This window comes from Rhinopithecus bieti, unplaced genomic scaffold (genome assembly GCF_001698545.2).
Source record: "Rhinopithecus bieti isolate Rb0 unplaced genomic scaffold, ASM169854v2 scaffold_69980, whole genome shotgun sequence".
Lineage (NCBI taxonomy): Eukaryota > Metazoa > Chordata > Mammalia > Primates > Cercopithecidae > Rhinopithecus > Rhinopithecus bieti.
Window position 1 is genome coordinate 1,137,322 of NW_016826299.1, and position 25,035 is coordinate 1,162,356.

At 40.3% G+C, this 25,035-nt stretch overlaps 2 protein-coding genes across 3 annotated transcripts in view; one reads left to right on the top strand and one right to left on the bottom strand.

Moving 5' to 3' along the window:
* Positions 1-7,759, bottom strand: part of ASB7 (ankyrin repeat and SOCS box containing 7) — a 53,217-nt gene extending 45,458 nt beyond the window's left edge. For both annotated transcript variants that reach the window (XR_001883646.1, XM_017863396.1), the window contains exons 1-3: positions 7,343-7,759; positions 7,062-7,165; positions 614-735 (exon numbers count right to left, since the gene is read on the bottom strand). The gene's annotated coding sequence lies outside the window, so the exon portion shown is untranslated. The remainder of the gene's footprint in view (positions 1-613; positions 736-7,061; positions 7,166-7,342) is intronic.
* A 389-nt stretch (positions 7,760-8,148) lies between these two features.
* LINS1 (lines homolog 1) overlaps positions 8,149-25,035 on the top strand; it is a 28,965-nt gene continuing 12,078 nt past the window's right edge. The window contains 1 exon segment of the mRNA XM_017863395.1: positions 8,149-8,268. The gene's annotated coding sequence lies outside the window, so the exon portion shown is untranslated.

A 25,035-nucleotide genomic window follows, 5' to 3' on the forward strand; every position in this document is an offset into this window, starting at 1 on the left:
CNCGNCTCACTGCAAGCTCCGCCTCCCAGGTTCACGCCATTCTCCTGCCTCAGCCTCCCAAGTAGCTGGGACTACAGGTTCCCGCCATCACACCTGGCTAATTTTTTTGTATTTTTAGTAGAGATGGGGTTTCACCGTGTTAGCCAGGATGGTCTTGATCTCCTAACCTCGTGATGTGCACTCCCAAAGTGCTGGGATCACAGGCTTGAGCCACCGCACCCTGCCACAAGATTGCCTCTTATTTCTTCTCTCAATTCCTTCACAAAAATTGTCCCTTCTCAGAAATGTTAAAATGAGAATCCTTTCAGAATAGGTTTTTGCTTATTCTCAGTTACAACAGAAAATGCTGAAGACCATTCGAAGGAACTAATGGAAATTTACTATGTTCACAATCATCCTTAACAGATTTTCTTTTTAACGAAGTGATTATGTTGGCACTTAAAATGAGGTCTACCATGCAAGAAAAAGACTGAAACAATATCCAAGCAAACCTGGGTTTTCTTTAGTGAGTGGTGTATTTAGTACACATTAACCGATTTGAGAGAGAAGTAAAAAAGTTAAATGAGTTTCCCCCAGAACAACACAGATGACCAATAACCCTGAGTCAACTCACCTTATGGAAGAGTGTCCCTTCTCCTGATGTATAGATTGCCTAATAACCATTGTGCACATACAGCATCGTGGGGAGGGGCTTCAAAGTATGTCCAGCCTGCAGAGCAAAATAGCCTTCTTGACCTAAAAACAAATAAAAATAACAATCATAGGAAAATTCCTTAAAATAATAATCATAGCTGTCTGCACAGTCTATCTTTTGATGAATTTAAACTTCAGGGCTTTACAATAAATCTGTAGAGCAGAGAACTCAGATCAACTCTTACAGAAAATAACGATTTAGTTTCAGGATTTTTCCCCCAAAATGCTATTTGAAAAGAGCAAATAAAAAAAATAATAAACCATGTATTTGGAATTTGGATGCAAGCACAGATTCTTCATTTTCCTCTATTGAGAATACAGTTTCAGACTTGCTTTATCTGAATTACTTTTTAACTGACACCATTAGTCACCTGCACTTTCTAAACAGGACTTAAATGAGAATATGTGTGCATTAAATATAGTAGGTGGCCTGGGTTAAAATAAAATCTATGACAACTAAAAGGAGACTGCGTCTTTAAATGCTTTTTCTTCACATGCCCTAAAGGCATCAAGTCAATCACTTTGAAATTGTTATTCCTTTATGCATACACCAAACTAGATAAAACATTAACAACAGCCTTGCCAGGTTCCCCACTTGAATTCTGAATAAACTCTCTCTACAACTAAAAGAAAAGGGATCATTCTTCTTTGTCAATTAAATTCCAGCTCTGTTAATCCATCAAGGTTAAGGACACAAAGTGACTTCCACACAAAACTCTAGGAATTACGTATTGGGAGAACTACTACCCCATCCCCTGATGGTGGGTGAGCATCACTTAAACCTTCAGACAAGAAAAGGTCAGACAACTTAGCAACCTGGCATGTGGCAGTTGTGTGTCCTGCCAGCTGCACACCAGAATTTTCAACCAATCCAAATTGGTATCGTCACTTCTCTCTTTTCCTCTATTCTCATCTACTTTTACTTGTCAAACTTCTTCAAGGAAGGTAAAGAGTTTGCCAACTTGCTCTTGGAAATAAAGTTTGTTTTAAAATTCTATTATTATTTCTAAATAAATGAGGCAGACAGGATCAGAACAAATCCTACGAAACAAGCTGTGCAACATGCAAAAAGATTCTTATACAAATGGCTGATTCCAAGACTGGAACATTGCACGGTGCCAGAAAGCAAGGAGGTGCTCAAAGAAAGACATCACGATGGAGGAAGTCAAAGGGACACAGGAGCCAACTGAAAGATCCCTCAATAGCCAAAGAGGGAACAACTGGAGCAATACTTAAAATAGTACCAAATGACAAAGTACGAAGCAGATACCAAGAGTTCACACTGATACAAATAACTGACTGGATAAATAAAGAGGGGGAGAAACACATCTGTTGTTCAGAATTCCAAATAATTTGTATAGATAGTCCCTCCTCAAGATGGTGACAAACATATATGTTAATACAAGACGTTAATAGGAGGAACTCTGTACTGCCTTTGTAATTTTTCTGTAAATCCAAAGCTTTCCTATAATAAATTTTATTTTAAAATGCAAATCAACATCTCCAATGATGAGCCTCACACATTGCCACCAATGAATACACCACCACTTTTCACATGAGCTACGTCTACATTTCAAGAATGAACATTACTGGACATCTCACTTCTAAGTGTGTCCTCAGCACCCCCTGCTTCCCAGAAGAAGTAAAAATGACCCAATATAGCTTCAAGCCTGTAAGAATTCCTGTGGTTGTTGCTGGCTTCCAACTACCCATCTCCACATCCACGGAGGCAGCTGGAAGTGACAGGGAAGAGGGCATGAGAGCTGAGCAGAATACGAAATGGTGTTAATTTATTAATAATACCAAGAGAAGGCCTGGTGGTAGAAGATGAAGTAGCAAAACTATTTCTCCCCACAAGAAAGATGCACAGGCGGTAGCAACTTGTGATAATTCCATATGAGCTCCTTCAGTCAAACAAACAAATGTCTACGGAATGCTTCACACCTACTTGGCACAGTGATAGGATCTGGCCATAGGCAGCACCTCCAGGTTACTATTACAATAGAGTTCTGCATATTTAAAATGAATTTTTTAAAATCCCAGACATTTTAAGATTATTTTTCTCTTTTCTGAAAATACCAAGTGCTATAAACAATAACCACAGGTTTAAACCAAAAAAGTACTCCCTGCATGTACTACTGCATCAGTGTTTACCAGAAAAAAACATACACACAAGTCATGCACACATGATCCCTGTCAGTGCACTGCTTTGAATTATGACAGACAATAACTTATTATAAAAGACCCCCAAATAGTCAAAAGCATGAACAAGTAATTTCCTCTTGGTGTTACTTTATGAGAGCTGCACCTGACAGAGTAGGGCTAGTCACATGTGTATAAATGAAGAAAAGACCATGGAGCTGAAAAGCAAACACAATATCCAGCGGGAAAGAGGTCTATTAAAAAACGACAGAGGAAGTCCAGAGATGAGAATGGAAGAAAGCCTATTTTCCCTCAGGGAGTTTACTAAAAAACTGATAGCTCACAGAAGTCACCTATAAAATAAAAAATGAATATAGCAAAGGAAGTAATTTTCTGGGTTTTTTTTGAGACAGAGGCTCGCTCTATTGCCAGGCTGGAATGCAGTGGTGTGATCCTGGCTCACTGCAACCTCTGCCTTCAGGGTTCAAGCAATTCTCCTGCCTCAGCCTCCGGAGTAGCTGGGACTACAGTCGCGAGCCACCACGCCCGGCTAATTCTTGTGTTTTTACTAGAGACAAGGTTTCACCAGGTTGGCCAGGATGATCTCAATCTCTTGACCTCGTGATCCACCCGCCTTAGCCTCCCAAAGTGCTGGGATTACAGGTGTGAGCCATTGTGCCCAGCCAGGAGGTAATTTTCTAAGTATGTTCAGTCAAGCTTTTGTGGACTCAGGAGCTACTGATACTCTGAGGGTATGATCTTGAGAAATTCCATTCTAGGTTTCAGTCAGAAGGAAAAAAAAAACATACAAACAAGGAAGACTTTCTTTTCCACTCGGGGTCAAAATAAAACAATCTAGGCTCCAAGCTTTAGTACTACTGACCATATTAAAAACTACTAATTTAGAAATTCAAATACATTACTATCTAATTTCCATATAGATGCCAAGTGAAGTTCATTTAAACCCAAAACTTCTTGCTTCACACAGTTAAAAGTCTATACTGATAGAACAGAGTGAAGAACAAAATAAACATAAAACAAAATATGCTTAAGACCCGTCCAAAGTTACAAAACCTTCACCAAATTTAACCATATTTCCCAAATTTCCTTCGGCATAAATGATTAGACATTAATGACTTTTTGCATATTATTATCATTAAAAGTCCACACAGTTTTGATTAAGTGATGTAAACTGAACTGTGCTTTCCAATGTCACATAAACTTAGAAACAAGATATTGGCTTGCTACTCAAAGAAAGAAATAAGCATTTCTTTGCAAAGTAAACAAAAATACATGTTGCTAACTAAGAAAATAAATGCAATCAGCAACTCCAATGACACTGGGTCTGAGGAAAAAAAAAATCCTTCAATGGTTCACATTCACAAGATCTAAGAGGGAAGATGGATGCAAAAACACTACACGGCCCTACCAAAATGGAGAACATGGCTGAGACGCCTGTTCACAAGCTCTACTGATAGGATCAGGAGCCTGGAACCCAAAATACAGTAGAAGTGTTATTTTAATAACACTCAACAAAATATAGCATAGTAGTTATGTTCCAAAACAAATAAAGGCATTAGTATTTCCTCCAAACTACTGGGCCTCCATATAACATAAGGGTTTATTACCATGCACAACTTATCCATGACTCACATAAATTCCAGCAGAGAAACCAGTAACTTTCATGAAGTGTGGATGAAACAACAGAAGAAATTTTAGAATTCACTTATCCAGACCCAACTCAAAGCTTAAATCACAAGTATTATAACGATGAGGTCCTGTCAATATTATCCCATTAACCCAGGTCTGCCAACACCATCTTTGTAGCCTCATGTGTCAGTTCCTAGAAAGTCTGCAAGAAAGGAGACAATCATCCTACATAAGAAGTGCATTCAGTTGATTATGAAATGGAAGGCTGCAAGTCAGGTAACAGATATGCCAATATAAATGATATCTGGCTTTAGACCTTTTAGGAATGGGGTGTATCTCTGTGTCACCAAAGTTAAACATGAATTAAAGAGATATTGTATGTGTCACAGTATTAAATAATTGTAAATGACATCACTTTATGTGTAAAGAATGTAAGTACTGGCCACAGTATACTAAAGATGCATCATTGTATAACTTCAATTAAAATCAATTATTCGCCCTACATGATTATAAATCTATTATTTGGTGACCAGATAAACTGGACTTTTTTTAAGCCACATGATTAGCAATAGAATTAATACAAAGCTAACTGCCAGGTTAAAAAATTTAAGCTACCTAACTAGCCATGTTGGTAAATAAATACCCAAATTAAATATTCTAAATGTCTGGTATAATCTAGACAAAACACTCTCAATCATTCTGATATCAGAAACATGACAGATGTTGACAATTTACATATATATTCCTTAATCTTAGAAAAACCATTAAAAGATGAGATGATCCATGAAATACTATTTAAGCAATGAGAATGAACTGGCTGAGAGTCAGAGTAAAGCCTTCTCCTCTCTTACCTTATATGCTGGACTAGCCACAGACTCGCTCCCTTACCATCTCAGGTGAAACTACTTCTTAGAAATGAAAGCATCCTAGAGTTAAATCTAAAGCTGAAAAAATATGTAACTGAGAGGCTTGAATACAAAACACAGTACTTCACTTTGATCTTTAAAACATGCTTCAAATATTTTAGCATGTTTTAAAAGTTCTGAAGCAATCATTAGACCATCTCCCTGGCAACTTCCATATTTACAGAATAAAAATTAGCCTTTAAAGATTTCTGCTTAGCTTTTACTGAAATGATGTAGTCAAGTACTCCTGATTCCCCACATATACATACAAAAGCTGCCCTAAGTATTCATCAGGGAACAGTCATTGGTAGATACTGATTCTAAATCCTATTCCCTAGAATCTCTTCTTTTGGCATACAGTTCCATGTCTCAAAAATATGTATACCTCAGATATCCTTAAAACATCTTTAGCTATGTCTTGAGAATTAACAGAATCAGTAGAGACGCTAATTTCTTTTGTGGAAGGCAGAAAGTCCAGTGGAACATAGGAAATCAAAATATTAACTTCTGCTATTTTAAGTACTTCCTTGTAACAAAAATTCCCTAAACAATCTGGGATATTAAAATAACTCAGATTAACAAGTCACTTTATACTTTTGCTACTGGATGTTAGAAAAGTCATTCATTTGGCTAATTTTGGAATTAAACCTTGTATAATTTTCATGCTTATATCCCTTTTTTAGGAATTACACTAATGTCCTAAGTTTACTTTCAGTGCATTTTCAGAAGCAACAACAAAATATGGCAGCAGAAATGTGATCACATGAATTAGATGCCTAAATTTCAATCTAGCAAACTCTATGTAAAGGTTTTAGAAAGAGAAATCTTTTTTATAGAGTGCTAAAATTAAGACCCAGATATGTAACCACACCAAAAGGTTCCTTTGTTTTTAAATTCCTGAGTCAAACGATTAATAAGATATTGTGTAAATTTTTAAAAGCTCTTCTAGAAAATCTGAGGTGTAACAAACATTGTTTGTATCTTTATAAGTTTCAAAGCCCATCCACATTTGTCACACACAAACACACAGAAAGCCCAAAGAGTTAATTACACCTAAGTGCTTCAGGGTAATAATGTTGCCTTCATATCATTCACACTCTTAAGGTACACAGGTTGGCTTTCTAGTAGGAAATAAAATCAAATTATTTTCTGAAACTCATAAATCTCAGGCCAATAATTTACCTTTCTCTACCAAATCGATGTCAGTTCGATAACTCAAAAGGTTTTTCTGATGCTGGTAGAAGAAAGGTGATAGGAAAGAATAAGGGGGAAAACAGTAAATTGTGGTTTAATTAAAAGGAAAGTCGTTCAGAATTAACAAGCAATTAACAAGGAACTGAGGAATTCCTATGAGAGTAAGGAAGGGAGGAGGGTAGCTACAAAAAGGTCTCAAAGCCTCAGAGCAGAGTAAATGGCACAGTATACCAAAAGATAATGAAAAACACAGAAAGACACTGTACAGAGAGAAAGTGGGAAAATACGTTCCTGGGTAGAGAAGTTATAAAATGTTAAGGATCAGGCACGGGTAATGTTTTTATTTTTCCTGGGAAACCGGGGGTGGGGGGATTAGGAAAGGTTGCATTCCCAGGCAACCACCCTGAAAATAAACCACTGCTTAATGAGGTAGGGGCCAGGAATAAACAGTGGGGGAGGGGAGGGCTGGCTCATTACCTTTATAGACGATGCTGGTCAGATCAGAGGCGCTGTGCCTTCTGCTTCTCTGATAGGTGGGCAGACCCCTTCCTGCTTTCGCGTCTTCTTCAGCCAGCTCAAACCTAGAAAAACAGAAACCAGTGAGTGGTGTAGTGCCTCAGGGGTGAGGAGGAGGGGTTCTGAAGGGGAGCTTAGGAAAGGGGCTGGAGAGTGGCAAGAACAGGCAAGAAAAAGCAGAGATTTTCCACCCTCCTTCCTCAGCCAGCCCTCTTCCCCTCGGGAGAGGTAAAGGACTTTACCTGTCTCCTCAGCTGCTGCTTCTCTTCCTCCTTTCAGCCTCCTCTACACTCACCAACTTCTCCATTGAAGAAATACCCCAGGCAGGGCCGGACCCTGGCGTTCCTGAACCTCCTCGGTGCCTCACGGCCCCAGCCCGGCGAGCATCCGAACAGACGAGCAGGCAGGAGGTGGCGATCCCGGCCGCCGGGCAGCCTTGGGGCAGGGGTGCAGGGAGGCAGGGAGGAAGTCCCGGCTCGGGTGGGGGGGCAGTCCCGGTCCAGGGCTCGGAGTAGGGGGCTGCCGCGCTCCGGGCCGGAGGCTTCCAGCTACGGAGGGACACAGGAGGTCTCGGGACGGCGAGGTCCCAGGTCATACGGGGCCCGAAGTGCCAGTCGTGGGGTCTCCGGACAGGGGGCTTTCGGGATGCACTTTGCACTGGGCCACCCCCGCCCCCTCCCTCCAGCACTTTGGGGTCACTGGGATGGGACCAAGCCTTCAGCAACCAATCAGCGGCTGCAGTGGAGCCTGAGCCTGGAGCCGTAAACCAAGTCCGGGATGGGTGGGGGTGGGGGGAGTGGGGGCGACTTGGTTGGTTGGTTGCTTCCTTCTCTCCTCCTTATCCCCAGCAGCCCCCACCCTCTACCTGCCGTAAAGTTGCCTCTGCATTCGCGACAGTTAAGGGAGGCGTGCCGAACGAGGCAGAGATTCGTCTCCCATTGGTCTCACTCACTTTCCCCTACAGCTTCCCCGTGGTGGCTTCCGAGGCTCCGCCCCTGGCGGAGGGACTCAAAGCCGTTGCTAAGAGACACTATACGCCGAACGCGGGCTCTGCGCATGCGGAGGGAGGGGACAGCTTGTACTTTCTGTGAACTACGGTGGCCCAGAGGGAGCATTTGTGTTCCCTCGAATGGCGGTGTGAAGAGTGTTCGCCTGAGCCAGATCCCAGGCAGGTAACAGGGAGCGGCCGCTGAGCTGGCAGCAGGGGAGGCACGAGTGCGGCCAAATGAGGGACTGGTTCAGGGCTTAAGGTTGGGAGGGCGGCAGGCTCCACGAAGCAAGGAAAGGGGTGCCCTGTCTCTCCGCCCCTGTTCAACGCTTCTCAGACGCAAATGCCCGGTCTTGGCGCGGCTGTTGGTCCCTGAGACCCCGGTAGCTTCCAAGCTAGCAATGCCTCCCCTAGAATGGGAGAAGGGCCTCTCTTTGGGATGGCGATGCCGGTCCAAGGACTTGAAAGGATAGCAACGTTGGCGGGTTCCTGTGAATGAATGGAGAGGGGGCGTGGAGAGAATGCGAGATAAACTGATCAAGGCATGTTTATTAAGCACTTTATATTCATCTAGCAAGTGTTTACTGGCCACAGTTCTAGTCCTTGGGGAGACAACAGTGAACAAGATAGTGATTTCGGGGAGACATACACAGAATTATCAGATAGGGATGGATTATATGGAAAATCAAGCAGAATGGTGGGATCGATTTTGACCAGGACATGATGGTAGTGCTATGGTGTGAATATCTGTCCCCTCCAAAACTCATGCTGAAATTTAATCCCCAATGTGGCAGTACTGAGAGGTAGAGTCTTTAAGAGGTGGTTGGATCATGAGGGTTCTGTCTTCATGAGTGGATTAATCTATTCATGGGTTAATGGGTTATCATGGAGGTAGAACTAGTGGCTTTTTAAGGAGAGACTTGACAACACGTGAGCCTGCTCAGCCCCCTGACCACGTGATACTTTGCAGCGCTGCCTCCTGACACCAGATGTAGTCCGTCAGTCTTAGACTTCCCAGCCTCCAAAACTGTAGACAATAAATTACTTTTCTTTATAAATTACCGAGTTTTAGAAATTATTTTGTAAGCAAAAGGAAACGAACTAAGAAAGATAGGAAAGGTCTCTGAGGAAGTGACATTTGAGCAGCGATCTGAATGACAAATAGCCAGCCATGCCAAGGTCTAGGGAAAGGATTTTGCCAGCAGAGAGAATTAGAAATGCAAAGCCTCTGATGCCAGAATATGCTTTGCTCTTTACAGGAACTGCCAGAAAGAAGGCTAGGGTAGCTGAAGCAGAGTGGTGGGAAAATGACTGGTAATGAGACTGGGGGTGGGGCATAGAGGTAAGAATGACTGGTAATGAGACTGGGGCGTGGGGCATAAAGGTGAGAAGATGCCAAGAGTCAGATCTTGAAGGGCCTTTGTAAGCCTTGTTTAGGAGTTTGGACTCTATCCTAAGGAAAGTGGATTGGTTTTTCAGAAGGAAGTGGGTGTAGGGTGGGCCAGGATACAACCACTTTGGAAGGGATCGGTTGCAGTTATCCAGGGTAGAAGTGCAGTAGTGGCAGTGAATATTCAGCTTTTTTTTTTTTTTCCCTTGGTACCTCCCAGCAATCATATTTCATAGTTTCAACTTTATAAATTTCCATTTCTCCTTGAAATTGGTAGCTGAATTATAATTAGAAACAACTTATTCAGGACTATTAAATGGTATCAATTTTTAGTAGCTTTCGGTCTTTCAATTCTACCATGATTTCTCCCTGTTTTTTTTTTCTTAACAGCAGGACTCCAATGTAAAAAATAAAAGCGGTATTTTATTAGTATTGTTAAATGAAATGTATAGGAAGCCATTGTTTTAGATTAAACTCCTGCACTAGGCCCAACAGACCAGGCCAAATCAGAATGGAGTTGCTGGTGCTAGCTGCCACATAATCAAACAACTTAGAAATGGGCCAGTTGTCAAAAAATCTGGAAGGTACACAGCAAGGAGTCAAGGGGGCCTGGCTTACCTGAGCCAGTGTGATAAAAAAGTCTCTCTTCCATTTTGTCTCTATAAGGAAAGTAACTTTGAAATGACCAGTCTGTCTTTTATTCTCTTTTTGCTTCTTCAACCCTCTTCAGCCCACCTCTGCTCAGCTAATCAGAACACCTTTTCTAAATTTTCAGTTGAGATGCTGCCAGATTCATGAATTGCTAATAAAAGCCAATTACATCTTTAAATTTGTTCAAATTTTGTTTTCGTTTTTGAGACAGAGTGTCACTCTATCGCCTAGGCTGGAGTACAGTGGTGCGATCTTGGCTCACTGCAACCTCCACCTCACAAGTTCAACCAGTTCTCCTGCCCCAGCCTCCCCAGTACCTGGGACTACAGGTGTGCTCTACCACACCCAGCTAATTTTTGTATTTTTAGTGGAGGTGGGGTTTTACCACGTTGGCCAGGCTGGTCTCAAACCTCTGACCTCAGGTGATCCACCCACCTTGGCCTCCCAGAGTGCTGGGATTACAGGTGTGAGCCACTGTGCCCAGCCTCAAATTTTGTTTTTTAACAGTTCACATATAATATACACATTCAGTTTTATAACATTTACTAATTATAGACTCAAGAAGTTTTGAACTCCACAAAGAAGGAAAAAGAGGCAGAGAGAGGTGAATAAATATGTAAATTGTGGAGAATATATTCATTCTTATAGCAGACTCAGCACCCGTGGAATTCATATGGTGTGTTTGCTAAATGATGGTTAAGTAGAGAGATGGGGGCCTAAGAACTTGTTGGTGAAGAGCCTAGAAACAGAGTTGTCTCCTAATTCCTAGTTCTTTGTATTTCTGGCCATTTGTTTTTCGTTTAAAATCCTGCCTTCGAGTTAAACAACCATTTTTCAAATGATTGAAGTACATGATTATATCATAACCAAGTAACATCATGTTGTCAAAGTTTCACAGAATGTGCTACTAGATAATTTTAAATTGCTTTATTGAATTGGTGTTATCAGATTTGCTAATTTTGTAACTTTTGTTGATTTGTTTTTTATCCTCTGGTGTTGAAACAAACTTTTCATTGATGTAAAACAGTTTAGATTGTGGAGTATTTTAACAAGTTAATATTGATTAGGTTTTAACAGATATACTTCATTTCCCATTCACTTAGTTAACCATACAAAACTCACAAAAATGGGAACATCTTACAACATATAAGTGAAATAATTTGGGGTAAGTAGGAAGCTTAATTCATGAAACCCTGACTCAATCAGAATTGAGTTTATTTCTTGAGTAGAAAAAGACTTTATCACTGGAAAAATGCCCCAGCCCCACTGCAGCAATTCTGATTTAGCTGGTCTCCAGGGAGTCAAAGGCTCATGGATTTTTCCTAATGATCCAGTGATGTCAGTGTCAAGGTCAGATTCCAAGGTCAAGGACCACTGCCCAGGAGGCTGTGTCCTGGCCCATAAAGCACTTGGTGGTGGAGAGAACGAGCAGTTTATGCTCTAGTTGGCAGTAGGCACTGTTCTGGGCAGTAGGCACTGTTCTGGGCCTGCAGGTAGTGTCTGGGGATCTTGGTGTAATAAAGAGGGCCACCAGAAAGACAGATGCAGCACAGTTTGGAGCCCATCTTCTGCCTTGTTAGCCCAACTTAGTTCAGCTGTACCTGGCAGAAAAGGAGATGGGGCTGGGTAGACAAACTGTATTTCAGACCTTAGTCATCACAGCAAAAAGAATGCTGAAAGAAAGGAAGCTAACTGAAGGCTTTTGAGTTCCTTATAGTTCTTGCCCTGATAATTTAAGGGATTTTGGTCTTCCAGGGTAGTTTTAATTTGTACTCTACCACAACCATTTTAAGATGGTACTTCAATGTGTGTTGCTTCTGTCAAGTACGTTGTCAGATGTATAATATGGTAAAGACTGAATGAGCTCAGAACTTAATCACTCCTATGGATACTACTGTTTATAGTTTTTTGATACTACATTTTTATTATAATTTAAAATTCAGAACTTAAAATATTACATGGTATTTTTAAAGTTTTTTGAGATCAAAACGCTACTAAAATATACTTTGGTACTGATTTTAGGATTGAGACATATACACTACTAAATTAATCTTCAGCTAGGAATGTATCCCACAAATACAAGTACCTACTGTGTATCAGATGCTGTGCTAGGAGCTGGGGAAGAACCAAGCAGACAAGTCTTAACAGAATTTACAGTCTAGTAAATCATACAAATCATTGCACAGATTGTTAAAGTGTAATTGTGACACATTCTGTAAGACAAGGCACCAGAACTGGAAGACAGAATATCACCAGAGGACCTACCCCTGCCAAAGAAAGTCGTATTTAAGTCTAAAACAAAAGGGAAAGTGGGCGGAAGGAGAAACATTGTGTCAAGGCCCAGAGGCTGGAAGGAACCTTTCAAGGTTAATAAAGAAAGACATACCGACGTCCTCCTACTTGGGTTCTATAGGTGTTTTCACATATAAGCCAGTTAATTTTTGCAAATTTTTGAGTATGCTACTATCTGAGGTAGATAGATAATCTCATTTTATCTATTGAAAAATCACATCTTGTCTGCGTACAGAATTTAGGAGTTCAGTAAAATCTGGACAGTATCCCATCTATAGACAGTTCCTAAAGGCTGCCCTGCCACTGGTGGTGGGTTTGTGGGGGCAGATGGAAAAGGGACAAGACAGAGACTGGAAAAGGGGAAGACTAAGGAAAACCTTTCTGTGAAATATTTCATTCTGAAGTACCACTTAAAACATACAGTCATAATTTAGCAACTAAGTGTAGAAAAGTATCATTCATATTGATACATTAGAGAGTTTCCGTTTATTTAAAAAAATGCTTAGCATTAGCATAATATGATAAAAACCTAAGGAGCTCAGATTCCTCATCAATAAATCAAGTAGATTGCACAGTGGTTCTCAAAGTATAGTCCCTGGTTCAATTCTTGGGCCCTCCCCAGACCCACTAAATCAGAATCTCTGGAAGTGGGCCCAGCCATTTGTGTTCTAATAAGCCTTCCAGGGAATTCTGATGCTGCAGTTTGAGAATTATCTCTAAATTATCTCCGAGATTTTTTTCTAGTATGAACACGTTATGATTCTAATGTCCAGCATTAATCTGTGCTATGTTTAAAAAAAAAAAAAAGGTTTTTCTTTGGAGTGGTCACATAATAGAGCTCCTTGAGAAAGATACTGTTGCCAGTAGGCCAGGTCAGGTTCTTCTCTGCACAAAAGAATTTGAAAGGGAGACCACAGTGAAAATGTAGGTTTGTTGCAGAGTGCAAGTACACACTCAAAAGAGGAGCATGGATATGCTCAAAAGAGGCATGTAATGTGGTCCAGGCTCACTACACAGATAGGCATGATGAAGGCACAAAGTATTCTATAATAAAAGGAGAAGGTTTACAGGAAATGGGCGGGCAGTTCCCCGAATAAGGGTGCCACCCTTTTCTTGACTAAATGTGGTTAATCTGGAAGTGTCATGGCTTCAGGTACGTGGCAGGGAGTGGGAGGTTTCCCCAGGGAAGTTTTATGGTAATAGGGGCATAGTGCAGCCAAGAGTATACATTCGGTCAAGTTTTTGGCCATCTTGGATTTAATCAATTGCAGCAGGCTTCCTCGTTGTTACATTCTTATCTGTGTCTGGTCCCCAGGTAGCCCTTTCCTATTGGCATAGCTGCCGGCATTCACCTATGCAGGCTTTTAGCTTGCATATCTATGCTTGCAGCTTGATTTTTCAGCCCGCTTTTGTTAGAAAAGAAATGATTTGGGGCTGCTTTTATTAAAAGGGAAGCTTTGCTGAGGACTCTCTTACCCTCACTATCTGTCTAAATAATTTCTAGCTCCTGTATCATCAGGCTGTTACCAGTATATCACTTTGACAGAAAAATGCTTTTAAGCATTAAGTCTTTTATCTATAAGTTGATTGCCAGGGTTTTCCTTCATGCCAAAAAAAGTCTGGCCTGTTTCAGAGTCCTAAGACAAGAGTTTAATAGGAAGACAATTTACAAACATGTGACAGAATTTGTGTTCTCACTGTCTCAGAAGTAACCTGGAAACTTGTTAGAAATACAAATTATTGGGCCCCACCCCAGAACTATGTTATAGGAAACTCCTAGGGTAGGGCCCTGCAGTCTGCTTTCATAAACCTGTCAAGTGCATAGCACCGTTTGAGCACCATTGTTTTGAGGACAGGGCCAGTAACCACCAGCACCCGCTTTAGCCCTGAAGGTAAGGAGAGCTGGCAGTTGCTGGAGCTTGAAAGTCCAGCCTGCCTTCCGCCTCTCCTACTCCAAATCTCCTGGAGCCTGTTGGGGCACTGAGGAGGGTGAAGAATGGAACTAAAGGGAAGATACTGGCACACGGCATGCTGTTGGAAGATATCTGCCCCCCTTCTTTCAATAGGGGAGGGAGGTGCTCTTGTCTAACCAGACCCATTTTATTTTTTTCTGTCAAAATTCATGCAGTTTTGATTGGTGGAGGGAACCAGAATCTTGGAAGACAGCCTTGGTTTGGAGTGCCTCAACGTCTGCTTCAAGTGTCACTGCATCTTCATTAATGGAGCAAAATAGATTAAGTATCCTCTTGGGCTATGGTCAGATTTGAACCTATTGTTGAATTAGGGGAAGGCCCACTATTGACTTTCCAGTCTATTAGTCTATATAGTAGCCACATCATATTAAGAAAACTAGTAATTTTTTTACTTTTAATATTGACCATGAAAATAGATTTTTTTTTGTATTCTGAATTTAAACATAGACTTTATCTAAAGAAAACGTCCTAAAAGTAGTGGCATTTTTTGTCACATAAAACAAAGATTAAATTACTTGAAGCTTGTTCTTTGATAATTTCAAAATTAAGTGATGGGAGAGTGTTTTCTAATGAGTAGACAGTGTACTTAGACGTTCTTCGTATTTCAGCTGAGTGTAGTGGCATGTGCCTGTGGTTCAGCTACTGGAGAGACTGAGGCAGGAGGATCATTTGAGCTCAGGAATTTGAAGCTATAGTGTGCTATGCTTGCACTTTTGTGAATAGCCACCGCTCTCCAGCCCGGGCAACATAGTGAGACCCTGTCTCTAAATATTCTGTAAGAAAATACTCTTAACATTTTTAGATACCGTTCTGTTCAGTTTTAGGTCTAGAGACCTTTAAAATCAAAATTCAAGTATATTTTATTTATATTTTAATTGATACTAATGAAATCCTATACATATTAATGCTAGGAATCAAAAGACTGATATCTGAAATTTTTTTATTAAACTATTTTGAGATGACTATGGATTCATAAGCAGTGAATAATAATAGAATTAATACAGAGAGATACTATATAGTCTTTACCCACTTTGCCCTAATGGTAGCATCTTACAAAACAATCGTGTAATATCACAGCCAGGATATTGACAGCAACACAATTCACCAGCTTATTCAGATTTCCCGTTTTACTTTTATTCATTTATGTGTGTGTATAGTTAATTCTGTGCAACTTTATCATGTATGTAGGGTAGCGTGTCCTCCACCAGTTCCATCATCATAAGTATCCCTTACGTCACCCCTTATAGTCCTTCCCACCAAGTGAGAGTGGCCTCCCTAACAGCTGGCAAGCACTACTCTCTTCTCCATTCTTTAATGTCATCATTTCAAGAGTGGTATCATACAGTATGCAGCCTTCTGAGATTGGCTTTTTTCCCCTCAATATACTTTTCTTGAGAACCATCCAAGTTGTTGCGTGTATCAATCATGCTTTCATTTTTTATTGCTGAGTAGTATTTCATGGTATGGATGGACCACAGGTTGTTTAACCATTCATTTACTGAAGGACATCAGATACAGGTTTTTATGTGAATAAGTCTCCATTTTTCTGGAGTAAATGCCCAGGTGCACAGTTGCTGGGTCATATGACAGTTGCATATTTAGTTTTTAAAGATAACCACAAATTGTTTTCTAAAGAGGATGTGCAATTTTACATTCTCACCAGCAGTGTAAGAGAGGTCTAGTTTCTTAGCATCCTTCCCAGCATTTGGAATCATTTTTAGCTCTTCTTGTAGTGGTAGTTCACTGTAGTTTTAATTCTTATTTCTGTAATGTCTAATATGGTTCAGCATCTTTCTGTGTGATTATTTGCCATCTTTATATCCTCTTCGGTGAAATGTCTGTGATCCATTTTGTAATTCAATTTTTTGTTTTTAATGTTGAGTTTTGGGAGTCCTTTGTATATTCTAGGTACTAGTCATGTGCTTTGCAAATGTTTTTCTTTAGGTCTGTAGCTTGTCTTCTCATCTTCTTAGGGTTTTTTGCAGAGCAAGTTTTAAATTTTGCTGAGTTCTGGTTTATCAGTTTTTACATTTGTGGATCATGCTTTTATGGTCAAGTCTGAGAATGCTTTGACTAGCCTCAGATCCCTAAGATTTTTCCTACACTTTTTTTCTAAAAGCTTAAATTTTACAGCCGTGACCCATTTAGGGTTAATTTTTGTAAAAGGTTAGAATTATTTTAGAGAAAGCAAAATCAAGGTCATAGTCACCTTTATTCACAGTGCCTTTAATGTTGATGAACTGTTGATGCCCGAGGAGGAACAGTGGGTAGTTGATTTTTCATGAGGAGCTTGCTGGGTTTGGTAAGGCCACTAAAAGTACAGTCAGCCCTCCATATCCACGGATTCCATTCCCTGGATTCTGCTCCCCTGGATTCAACCAACCCTAGATCGAAAGTATTTAGGGAATTGGGGAAAATTTTTGGCTACAGGATGGTGTGCCGACTGCCAGGGGAACCAGCCCTGTGCTCAGAGTTGGCACTGAACATGTATGGATTTTTTCTTCTTGTCATTATTTCCTAAACTATACAGTGTAACAAATATTTACATAGTGTTTACAATGTACAGTGTCAAATATTTTAAGTAATCTTGAGATCATTTAAAATACCTACGAGGATGTGTATAGATTATATGCAAATACTACACCATTTTATATATGGGACTTGAGCATCTGTAGATTTTGGTATGCTTAGAGGGTCCTGGAACAAATCTCCCATGGATCCTGAGGGACAACTGCTCTTTGTTTTGTTCAGAAACTCACAATTCCAGAAAACCATGTCACTGACAGTAGCACTACCAACAACATTTAATCCCACAAGATTCATGATCATTAACCAAAATCAGAGACCCCCTGAAGGTCTGATTACCATGCTGGCCTATTGATTCTGGGGCTTAAATGGAACTATAGTTGGCCCTCTGGATCCGCGGGTTCCACATCCACAGATTCAACCAACCTCAGATAAAAAAAAAATTAAGAAAAAATAAAAAATAACAATATGGTAATAAAAATAGTACAAATCAAAACAATATGGTGTAACAACTATTTACACATTACTTACATTGTGTTAGATATTAGAAGTAATATAGAGATGATTTAAAGTATATGGCAGGATGTGCACAGGTTATATGCAAATATTATGCCATTTTTTGCCAGGGAGTTGAGCATCCATGGATTTTGGTATCCTTGGTGGGTCTTGGAGCCAATCCCCCACAGGTACCGAGGGGTGACTATATAATTTTAAAAATTCAGTCAAATGGATCCCTGATTCACCTTTCAACCTGTAGTTGCTGAGTATCTTTTGAAAAAAATAATCTTAGTTTATATTGGGAAATTGCATAGTAATTGACCTTGATTTTAGATCTTGCGTAGCATGTGAAAATGATTCAGAGCACTGATATTGTTTTACAGTGTGAACAGTTAAGCTGTATAAGTTACTACTTAATTTGAGGTCCAATGTTGAACTCTTGTCCTGGGCTTTTGGAGCACCAGTGGAAGTTTGAAGAGTGCTGTGGTGGAGTGGTGAAGGGCACAGGCTCTGATATTAGATTTTCTGGCTTCATATCCTGACTCTGCCCCTTAAGCTCTGTGACATAACATCTCTCTGTCTTAGTTTTCTTATCTGTAAAATGGGTACGATAATTAAGTACCCCCCCCCCATAAAGTTGTTGTGAAACTCAGAGCAGTATCTGGTACATAGTAGGTACTCAATAAAGTTTAACGATTCGTATTCCTAACACAGCAATTTTGGTGAAGATGGGTAGAAAGTACATTATTTTATATTAATAAACACATGGTTTTATTAGGCATATATGCAAAATTCAAATAGTTTACAGAACTGAATTAATAGAGGCTTCAGACAAATTTTGTACTTAATATGGGTCACCCTCAGGCCACGTGGTGTGGGATTTCAGCTCCTCTGCCAAGAGAAAACACTTAAGAGAAGCATTGCCCCTTCACTTACCTAGTAAGACTGCCCCAATTGTTTGTTTCCTCTCCAGGCTAGAAAAATGCCTCATTTATCATATATAGATGGCCTCAAAGCCTGTCAGCATCCTGTGCACCCTTCCTCAGACACTTGGGTTTGTTTGTGTCTCTTAAAAGCTTGTTGTCTGAAGAGTACACATTCCCCCAGGCCAGCATGATAATGCAGAATGAGATGTGCAAACCTCAGAGCATCCACTTCAGAAGAAATTGTGGTCAGTTAAATCCCCTAGTTTGTAAGGATTTATCCTTTCCTTTAATACCACAATTGATTTAAAAAACACACACAAACTGCAATTTTCAATTCCAGTGGGCTACCCACAGACATTTATTTTAAAGACAGTGTAATTAAGAGGAGTTTATACTTGATCACAATAGAAAATAGCCTAGCACCTATTGTCATCATTCATTCATTAGCTGCCTGGCCCCTTGGCATTTGTGACCTGTATTACTAAGATGAATATATTTTTATTTCCATCTAAGATTCCAGGCTCATCTCCTTTAAGCCTATTATTTCCTATGGGACTAAATATATGGCCTTTTGTCCTTGGTTCCTGAAGCAGCTCAAGAACAGCTTCAGAGCACTAAAGGTCAAAAGCAGTCTTTTGTTATTTATAATAAACACCTTTCACACACCCCACCTTATGTTAATGAGGTGATTTTTTTGGACCATCTAGATGGCCACAGGATGGAGTGCTGGCTGTGGGGAGGGAGCCAGCCCTTTGTTCAGAGTTGGAACTTTCAGCCCTACCCCCAGTCTCAGGAAGAGGAGAGGGACTTGAGGTTGAGTTTATCACCAAGGGCCAGTGATTTAATCAACCATGCCTAAGTAAGGAAGCCTCGGTAAAAATCCAGAAGTGTTATCAGTTGATGGGTCTCCAGGTTCTTGGCTTCTTAAACAAAGAAAGCACAAACAAAGCAAGGAAAGACACATAAAACACATAAACAAAGCAAAGAAAGAATGAAGCAACAAACGCAGAGATTTATTGAAAACGAAAGTACACCCCACAGGGTGGGAGTGGGCCAAGCTTAAGAGCCCCGTTACAGAATTTTCTGGCATTTACATACCCTCTAGAGGTTTCCGTTGATTACTTGGTGTACCCCTTATGTAAATGAAGAGGGTAAAGTCAAGTCACTTGCTTACTGTACGTGCTATGTAAATGGAGAGGATACTTCATAGGTGAAGTGTTTCCATTTGATTTAGTTCTCAGAAGTCAGCATGAATTAGCCTTATGTCCCTGCCTCCAGACCCTATTTTGCTTCATTCCCCCCCCCCAGAAGGATGTGATCCCCATAAATCTTTATGGAGGCAGAGAGACCGATGATCTGTCTTCTGTAACTGCTTCATGCTGGCTTGGGGCATAGTCCCTACCTACTGGGAATCACGGAACTCTCGCCCCCCTCTGTCTAGTGGAGGCAGGGTAGCTTCTTGATGACCAGGAGTAGTGTCTAGAACTGACTGGAACCTTTGTTGCATGATCATCTGAAGCTTGATGGTTTCTAGGCGAGAGGAAATGAATTTAGTTAAAAGATTTGATGGTAACTTCAGGGAGTGGATACCTATGCTGCCAGGAATGTTTTTTAGAGATTTGTAGGAGAAAAACAAAACCTAGTCTGTTCTAGGATCTATGTGTTTCCTTAATGTCTTAATGCAAGCGACTCCATTTTGGTTTGATTTGGTTTGGTTTGTTGGGGCCTAGTGCATGAGTTCAGTCCAAAACAATGGCCTCCCATAATTTTGTTTTAAAAAATTCCCCCTTTTGGTCACATTCTCACTTAGGTGTGACCAAAACTTAGGGCCTTAGCACCTCTCGCGGTTACCTTCATTTTGGGTTTCTGGTCTCAGAGTGTGATTCATAGGATATGGTGTCCTCATGTTCACACATTTCTTTCAGCTCTTGTCATTCCAGTTGAAGACAGACCATTTGACATTCTAGGGATGGCTGTGTGCAAGCATTTAAAACCTTTAAGAGAATACAGTGCACAAGGGAAACTATTGTTGTTGTTGTTGTTGTTATTATTATTATTATTATTATTATTTTGAGACAGAGTTTTGCTCTTTTCGCCCAGGCTAGAGTGCAGTGGTGCGATCTTGGCTGACTGCAACCTCCGCCTCCCGGGTTCAAGTGATTCTGCCATCTCAGCCTCCTGAGCAGCTGGGATTACAGGTGTGTGCCACCACGCCTGGCTAATTTTGTATTTTTAGTAGAGACAGGGTTTAATCATGTTGGCCAGGCTGGTCTCAAACTCCTGACTTCAGGTGATCTGCCTGCCTTGGCCTCCCAAAGTGCTGGGATTACAGGTATGAGCCACTACGCCTGACCAAGACCATTATTATGACTATAGGGAGGATAATACCAAGAGTTTGGAGTATGCTTCTTACTCGGGGTTCCCATAAACCAAACCACCTAGAATCAAATAGATCAAAGAATGAGCTTAAGAGCCTACTCATTTAACCAAGCAGTCTTTTTGTTAATGCCCTACAATGAATCTCTATACTTTTCATTTGATGTATTTCTCCATAGGCCACAAATGCCAGCAGCTCCTCTGTTCAGCCATTTCTATCATAAGTTTAACAAGGGAATTTAAAGTCTGTTGTGTAACTGTAGCCTTTACAGAAGAATCTGTTATACAGCCTATCATGAGGGAAGCATTTCTAATTATTGCTTCTTTTGCAATGGAAAAAGGCCATGGAAAAAGGACCTAACAAATGATGCCCTTCTAGAAGATTGAATGCCTCCTAGCAGTGTTCTCTTTAACTCGTGATGTGGGTTAAGAGGAGTGAACCAATGTTCTGTTTCTGACTGATTATGAGGCAGTGTGTGTACCATTAAAGTTTCTCACCTGCATTGGACCTTCATATTTTATCTGTCAAAGTATAAGGTTATTCATATATGAGACTGGCAGCAAAATCCTTCACAAATAAAAGTATACCCCATAAGTGCATATAACAAACCCCCTTTTCATTTCTGTTGTTCTTAGAGGCATAAACAAAAATATTCAAAGATAAGAGTTTCATAATAGTAGAAGTCTTGATCTGTGATCTTGGGAAAAGCTGTTCACATCAAGGATGCCATGTTCTTCTGGGGAGAGACTTCCTTGGTTAGCTTTATCTTAAGGGTTCCTGTGGGTGTACAGCTCCAAGAGTGTGGAGGGACCCTCCTCAGCTGTGAGATTATGAACCCAAAGTTCAGGGTTCCAAAATTTTGCTGCAATGCGGATGGCAAGGGCAATCTTTCTCTGATGTTCTCAGAAGATCTAATCTTTAGGTTCTAGATTGTGAAGGGGTTGATTGTCCTCAGCGAACCATGAAAAACTTTCTCTACCTGGTGAAACTACACCGTGGTATAATGACTTAGTTTTATAACATGAGCCTTCTTGCATAGGAGAGCTTTTTTTTTTTTTTTTTTTTAGGAGACGGAGTTTTGCTCTGTCGCCCAGGCTGGAGTGCAGTGGCCGGATCTCAGCTCACTGCAAGCTCCGCCTCCCGGGTTTACGCCATTCTCCTGCCTCAACCTCCCAAGTAGCTGGGACTACAGGCGCCCGCCACCTCGCCCGGCTAGTTTTCTGTATTTTTTAGTAGAGACGGGGTTTCACCGTGTTAGCCAGGATGGTCTCGATCTCCTGACCTCGTGATCCGCCCGTCTCGGCCTCCCAAAGTGCTGGGATTACAGGCTTGAGCCACCGCGCCCGGCCAGGAGAGCTTTTATACAACCAGAAAACATGCATCGAAAATAACAATTGAATGAAATCCCTTTATAAAATGTTTAGATGGCCCATCAGGTGACCAAATGTACCTGAAGCTTTGATTGTTTTCTTAGGAATATGGGCCCAAACATTGGTTATAAATTATTTCAGTAATTTGTAAGTCACCACACCAGTATATTCAGTTTGGATCATTTTAGCTTTTCTGTGATGAGTCATCGAATGCAGAACTTTTAATAATAAAAGCTTTAAGGACTTGGAAAGGACAAGGTGACCATCCTGGTTCTCACTGAGTCCATGCTTAATTAATATTAGACTTATATCCTCTTGAATGCCAGTTGTTTCTCCAAATTAGCTGCATAGCACTAGTAACTGATGGGTTATCATAAGGTAATTTGACTTAGATCGTGGAGTTCATTCAAAATGTATATCTAAACAATTTCAGTATTAGCTGGTTTAACAGGAAAATCTGACAAAAAGTATTTTCTTATTTAGTTCATTCTTGTTCTACTTGTGTTAGCTGCTTTATACAAGGAAATTTGGTTATTTCTGTTTTTTAACCCTTTAGGCAAAAATGTACATTCCCATACTTTCTTACAGTCTTTTACGAACAACACCTTTCACTTTTCTTACACACCTTGCATGTAAAACTGTTTCTTCAGTAGTCTCAGTTACATGTTACAATGTTAACTCTTAGTGACTTTTACTTTTGGTGAAAACCTTGATAAGTCTGGGTTTTAATTAAGTACTAGGTGTGGAGGAGCCTAGAACCCAGAAAGAAATGCAGATAAAGTCTGACTCTAGCATCTAACTCCATGTGTCCCAGGCCCTACCTAGCTGTAAAACAGGCAAATTGTACAGTTAAGAGTCATAGTGGCATTTACAAAGCATTTAGGAGGCCTAATCACCGTTAAATTGTACAACATTTCTTGCATAAATTCTTTTTCATAAATTCTTTCATGACTCACAGAGACCATCTATTACATGCTTGGACTTTCTGACTTGTCCTAAACATCCCTCTTTTAAACTAGCAGTTATTTTACTTTAGGACAAGAATTTATCATACAAGATCCTTTCTTATATAAAACCTTCTTTGCATAGCTAGAGGGCATGGCTAATTTCACATGTCCCCAAGATTTATCTAGAATCTAATGCTCCAGAGTAAATTAAGAAATTTTTAAAAGTCAAAGAAGCAGTTTGTGACCTTAAAGCATTTAGCAAACCTAATATCTGACCTGCATAATTTAGACCAAATGTTTACATTTGTGAAGATACTTTTATTTTACCAATACTCTTTAAAACTGTCTTTATTTCCCAGAGATTACTTAAGTCACATGAACTAAATGAAAGGCATTACACTTTTTACTTTTCTGACAAAATATTTGATTTAAGCTCTTAATTAACCAGTTAATTCAAGCTCTTTTATATTATACACACAACACATATAAATACACAGGTGGAACATAAAGGATTCATTCCCTGAGCCAGGAATTGAACCCTACACTGGGCCACCATTGTGAAAAGAGAAAGTACAGCCACATAGTTACAAGGTCAAGCTCTCAAGGACATGACTGACCAATTTGCTGGGCCATCTTGAATAGTGGGCTTTTGGGGCCCTACACACGCAGTTTATCCTAAGGTACCCCTCTTTATGACAGAACAACACAGGAAGACACACAAAGCACACCAGATTCACTACAGCTTACAACCAGCCTCAGAATTCCTTTTGTATTAATTAAAACTTTATAGAGGAGATAAACAGTGACATTTACCTTTCATTTAACCAGTTTGCACAGAGAGAGAGAGAGAGAGGCCAGAGTCTAACTACTAATAAATTCTTACCCTTTTGATGGCATGCCAGATTTCTGGGCTCTTTCTCCCTAAGCAACCCTAGTGACCCTAGTCAACTGTAATGCAAACAAACACATTCCCATGAGTTAAGAATATTCACAAATGGTTTACAAATTTTGGAGAAATTAGGCAGAGTGAGAAATATGACTCAAATTCTATTTACAAAAGTATAATCAAGACACTTAAAGTATCAGGAAGCCTAAACTCCAAAAAAGTTAGTTTAAGATTAAAAAGCTGGTGTGCTCCATTAATTACTGTAGGCCCAACAAAGGTAGCCTAGGAATTCCAGATGAATGGGACAAATGATGACTTTCTAGAAACCCATAGGAAACAAAATACCCACAGAACCAAATAAAAGCCTTCCACTTAGGAACTTTAAAAAATCCTGGTTTTATATATATGCATACACGAGCAAAGCTCAGAGGAGAATAAACAGCAAACAAATGAAAACTAGAAGCACAAAGAAACAGAAAACCAACCATAAATTTTCCTACTGAGTCTATCCTGGAGGCTACAGTGTTACCCAGGGCCCCAAAAAACCCACACAATGAATATTTGGTTACTATTACACAATTCAGTTTCCTTAAGTTCACTAATATCATTATACATCCTGTGCAATCAAGAAATTCACTCTAGGCACATGACCAATAAGTACTTCAGTGCCAGCACTATCCATGCAAAACAGTAAACATAATGTGAAACAATGCATGTATGTATGTGAAATTTGGCTCCACACTAAATCCAGCTTCAGGCTTAACTATATTAAAGAATTGCCAAACTGCTAATGCTTTTTAAAAAATTTTTTTTATTTTTTTAATTTTTGAGGCACTGTCTCCCTCTATTGCCAGGCTGGAGTGCAGTGGCGTGATCTTGGCTCACTGCAACCTCTGCCTCCTGGGCTCAAGCAATTCTCCTGCCTCAGCCTCCCGAGTAGCTGGGACTACAGGTGCGGGCCACCACGCCCAGCTAATTTTTGTATTTTCAGTAGAGACAGGGTTTTACCATTTTGGCCAGGATGGTCTCAATCTCCTGACCTCGTGATCTGCCCACCTCGGCCTTCAAAGGTTCTGGGATTACAGGCGTGAGCCATTGAACCTGGCTGCAT